The sequence below is a fragment of the Acinonyx jubatus genome, chromosome C2 (genome assembly GCF_027475565.1).
Source record: "Acinonyx jubatus isolate Ajub_Pintada_27869175 chromosome C2, VMU_Ajub_asm_v1.0, whole genome shotgun sequence".
NCBI lineage: Eukaryota > Metazoa > Chordata > Mammalia > Carnivora > Felidae > Acinonyx > Acinonyx jubatus.
Genome location: NC_069384.1, coordinates 82,991,664 through 82,997,217, shown reverse-complemented (window position 1 = coordinate 82,997,217; position 5,554 = coordinate 82,991,664).

Genomic DNA, 5,554 nt, shown 5'->3' with positions numbered 1-5,554 from the left:
CCATTTGAACTCATGATCCCGAGATCAAGAGTTGCATGCTTTACCAACTGAGCCAGCCAAGTGCCTCAATTTTTATTTTTAATATGTATCATTGATTCATTAACATTGAACTCACAACCAACAGAATTTATAACTCATGCCTGAATGAAGCTTAGCTAATGCATGCATCGTCTCCATAAGGCACATCACGGCCTCTTGCACTTAGAATACAAGACAGCACTTCAGCACTACACTTGTGGCCATTTTAAACAGCAAAATCACTACCCCCCCCGCAAAAGCATAAAATATGAAAACTGTGGCACCATATATATCAAGAAAAGGACATTTGTATAAGGTATGAGAGCTAAAACATGAAAGCAGAGCATCGCCTTGTTTGACCTCAAGTAGGAATGTGCGTGACAGGCAACTCAAATTTTTGCCACTCTGTACATGGCCATAAAATGACTGCCTAGGTATTGCAAGTATGGATGTGGGGATTACAAATAGAGTTTAGTGAGTAGGCAAATTCACAAATACAGAATCTACAAACAATCAGAACTATACATGTTCTTCTTAATTGATTAATCGATATAATTTTCAAATCTAAGTCAACAATCTTGCATGTTAGAGCTTTTATCTACCACAAGAACTAAAGAAACTTAGAGGATTCTTAAATTTCTTCTTTCAAAAATTTAGTGTATATTCACTATGTGTGAAACACTTAAGTGCCAAGGATTCAGAGTCAAATAAGCCACAGTCCTTGTTATCAATATTGTTCTTATGGTCTAATTGGAGATAGACAAGTAGTATCCATGTACTGTAGTAAGTGCTATAAAAAGAATAAATAGAAGGAAAGGGTACAGGAGCACAGAGGAAAACCATCTAAATCAGATTGAGGCATCAGAGAAAGCCTTCCAGGCTGATGACACTCAAGCTGTTCTGTTGTTATTTTTAAAACTACTAGGAATCATTTAAAGTAAAGGGTACAGAAAGTGGAAAATGCACACTAAGGAAAATACATGAAAAGCCTTCAAGGTGCAAAAACCCAACTACACAAAGGGTGCACATGAACTGGGATGCAGGCAGAGAGTAGTATGCAGAGGGTGCTGGTTTAACTAAGTTAAATGGTAAGAACTTTGTTTACTCAGGGACAACTCACCAGCAAATCCCTCTCCTATAGCATCCATCTTTCTGCCTACTGCATCTTTCTCATACAACCATTTTGTAATTTCTCCGATTTTTACAAAATCTACTCTTCCCCTTCCAGCTACTACAGTTTCTTTGCTCCTCTTTGCTGCAAAACTACTTGAGAGTTGCCTGTCCTCACTATCCCAACTCCTCTTCTCCAATTCTCTCTTGAATGCACTTCAATCAAGCATTCTCTTTCCATTACTCCAGCGAAGCTGTTCATCAAGGTCAACAATGACTTTCATATTGCTAAACCCAATATTCAATTTGTAATTCTTGTTTTTCTTGAGCTATCTGCAGCCTTTGACAGTTTATCACTCCCTCCTCCTCAGAATAATCTCTCCACTTGGCTCCTACAACACTTAGCTGTTTTTCCTCCTACCTCACTGGTCGCTCATCTGTTTTCTGTGCTATTTCCTCCCCCACTAACCTGATCTCTTAACATTAGAGTGTCTCAGGGCTCAGTCTTTGAACTTCTCTTTTCTGTCCACATTCATTTTTGGTGATCTCATCTACCTACTCAGAATTTCATTGGCTCATATAGGCATCATAAACACGTACCCTGAACTGAGTTCCTAATCTTTTTCTACAAAACCTGTTGCTCCCATATCTTCTAAATCTTGATTAATAGCAATTCCACCCGTCCAATTTCTCAGGCCAAAAACCTTGGAATAATCTTTGAGCTCTTTCTTGCTTTGCTAGGACAACCCCTCCTCCTCTATGACATCACTCTTCCCTTCATTTATACCTAGTTCCTCAGGAAATCCAGTTAGATCCACCTTTAAAATATACCTTTTTGTCAGCTCCACTGTTTCCACCCTGGCCTGAGTTACCATCGTCTCTCATCAGGATAATTGCATTAACTTCTTAGTTGACTTCTTATAAATGATCTATTGCTGTAACTAATTATCCCAAAATTTCAGCATCTTAAAATAACAAGCATTACCCCACAGTTTTGGGGGATCCAGAATCTAAATGCAGATTCAATGTGGGTACCTCACAAGGCCACAGTCAAGCTGTTAGTCAGAACTGTAGTCCCATCTGAAGGCTCATCTGAGAGAGGATCAGCTTCCAAGCTAATTGATGTGGTTGTTGGCAATATTTAGCTCTCTATGGGTTGTTGGACCAAGAGCCTCAGGTCCTCACTGGCCTGAGGTCACCTTCAGTTTCTTGTCACGTGGGCCTCTTTTAAAGGCACGTCACAAAATGGCAGCCAGTTTCCAACAGTGAGCAAGTGAGAGAGCAAGAAAGAACATGCAAAATGGAGACTATAACAATCTCAGAAATGATATCCCATCACTTTGCCATACTCTATTCAGTAGAAGCAAGTCACTAGGTCCAGCCCACAGTCAGGTGGAAGGGATTACACATGGGTGTGAATCTCATGAGGCAGGGATCATTGGAGATGTTTTAGAGGCTGGCTACTACAACTCGTCTCCTGCTTTCACCTTATCCCTCCCACACACACATACGCAGTCTTTCCCCAACCTATCAGGTAAGGCACTTTTGTTAAATCTCAGGTACAGAACTGATATTTCTCTGCTCAAACTCTCCAATGACTTCCCACCTCACTATAAAAGCCAGAGCAGTAACAATGGCCCATAAGGCCACACACAATTTGCTGTTAAGATTTTATTTTTTAAGTAATCTCTACACCCAACATGGGGCTCAAACTTACAACCCTGAGATCAAGAGTTGCATGCTATACTGACTGAGCCAGCCAGGTACCCTACTACCTGTTACCCTTGATCTCACTTCCTATTACTCTCCTCACTCCCTCATCTCCAGCCTGCTAGCCTCCTTGATGTTCCTCAAACATGCTGCCAACTCAGAGCCTTTATGGTTGCTATTTGTTATGCCTGCAAGCTTTCATCAGATGTATGCACAGCCTATTACTTCATTTCTTTAGGTACTCAGCTATCTCAATGAAGCCCTCCTTGATTACGCTTTTTAAAATTGCATTTTCCTGTCCCCTTCCCTGCTTTTCCCCTCTCCCTGGCACTTCTCATTATATATCACAATATATATTTTACTTATTACATCTCCCCACACTTGAGCTCCATGAGAGCATTTATTTTTTTGTTCACTGCTATATTCCTGGGATAATATCTGACACATTAAGGGATTAGAGACATTTGAATGAGTGAATTAATTCTGAAAGCTCTGAGGAGTCACTAAAGGATCTTAATTAAGCCTTTTAGATAAGACATACAGGTAACAGCAAGAAAAAGTGGTTGGAAGAAAAGTAGACTAAAGGTATATAGGAAGCCACAGCAAGCACTTAGGCAATCCATGATGAAAACTTAAAGGCAGTCAATATATCATATGGACACATAAAATAGTGATGCAAAACTTGTAAATATTCCAAAACTGATCTACAAATTCTATACAACCGTCAAAATCCCAGCGGCATTTTCTTGCAGAAATTGACAAGCTGATGCTAATATTTGTATGGATATGTGAGGGACACCAAATAGCCAAAATTTTTTTGAAAAACAAGTCAGAGGAGTTACATTTCCTGATTTTAAAACTTAACTAACAAAGTTACAGCAATCAAGACTATGTGATTCTGGCATAAGGAAGGACATATAGACTGATGGGAATTAAGAATCCAGAAATACACCCATATATTTATGGGCAATTGGTTTTCAACAAGAGTACCAAGACCATTCAATGGAGGAAGGAACAGTCTTTTCAACAAATGGTAAGGGGACAGTTGGATATTCACAGGCAAAAGAATTAATTTGCCCCTTACTTCATGCAATATATAAAAATTAACTCAAAATAGGTCAAAGGAATAAAGGTAAGAGCTCAAACCATAAAACTCTTATAAGAAAACATTAAGTGTAAATTTTCTGACATCAGATTAGGCAATGGTTTCTTAGATTTGATATCTCAAGTATAAGCAAAAGAAAAAAAATAAATTGGACTTTATTAAAATTAAACTTTTGTGTCACAAGGAACTATCAAGAATGTGAAAAGACAATCCACAGAATAGAAAATATTTGTAGATCATATATCTGGTAAAGATCTAGTATTTAGAATATATAGAAAACACAGGTTAACAATGTAAAAAGTAACTCAATATAAAAATGGGCATACAACCTACTCAAATTAAATACTATAGAAATAGAAAAACTGAGCAGACCAAAAACTAGTTAGAAAATTGAATCTGTAATAAAAAAAAAAAAACTTCCTAACAAGGAAAAGTCCAAGACCAGATGGCTTCACTGGAGAATTCTAGCAAACATTTAAATACTAATCCTCCTCAAACTCTTCCCAAAGATGGAAGAAAAGGGAATGCTTCTACACTTATTCTGTGAGGCCAGCAATGCTGATACTAAATTAGCCAGACAAGGAAACACTACAAGAAAACTACAGACCAATATTCCTGAAGAATATTGATACAAAAGTTCTCAACAAAATACTAGCAAACCAAATTCAACAGCACATTAAGGAATTCTATACCACACCAAAGTGGGAGTTATTCCCACAATGCAAGGATGGCTCAATATATGAAATTCAATCATTCTGATAAACCACATTAATTGAAGGACAAAGCCACATTATCTAGCTAATTGATGCAGAAAAGCAGTTGACAAGACTCAACACCCTTTCCTGACTTAAAACAAACTAAAAATAGAAGGAAACTATCTCAACATAATAAAGGCCATACATGAAAAGCCCACAACTACTATTATATTCAATGGTGAAAGATGTAAAACTTTTCGTCTAAGAAAAGGAACAAAACCAAGATGCCCACTCTTGCCACTTCTATTCGGTATGCCATTGGAAGTCCTAGCAGAGCAAGTAGGCAAAAATATGAGAAAAAAAGGCAACTAAATTGAAAAGGAAGAAGTAAAATGATCGGTTTGCAAAGAATAATCTTTTATGTAGAAAATCCAAAGATTCCACATGGAAAAAAAAAAACACTTAAAAAAAAAAAAAGCAAAGACAGAGGGAGAAATGGACAGCAGTACAACAACAGTAGGGAATTTTAATACCCCACTTTCACCAACGGGCAGATAACTCAGACAGGATATCAGTAAGGGAACATTGGACTTAACATGTTAAACCAGATGGTTAATACCTTGAATATCAAAAGAACTCCTTCAACAACAAAAAAATCCAATAACTCAGTTCAAAAATGGGCAAAGAACTTGAATAGACATTTATCCAAAGATATACAAATGGCCAAGTAGTATATATGAAAAGATGCTCCACATCACTAATCAGAGAAATGCAAACCACAACCACAGATATCACCTCACACCATTAGAATAGCTAACATATAAGAAAAAACGTGTTGGTGAGGATGTGGAGAAACTGGAACTCTTGTGCATTGTTGGTAGGAATGTAAAATGGTAGAATTGCTATGGAAAACAGT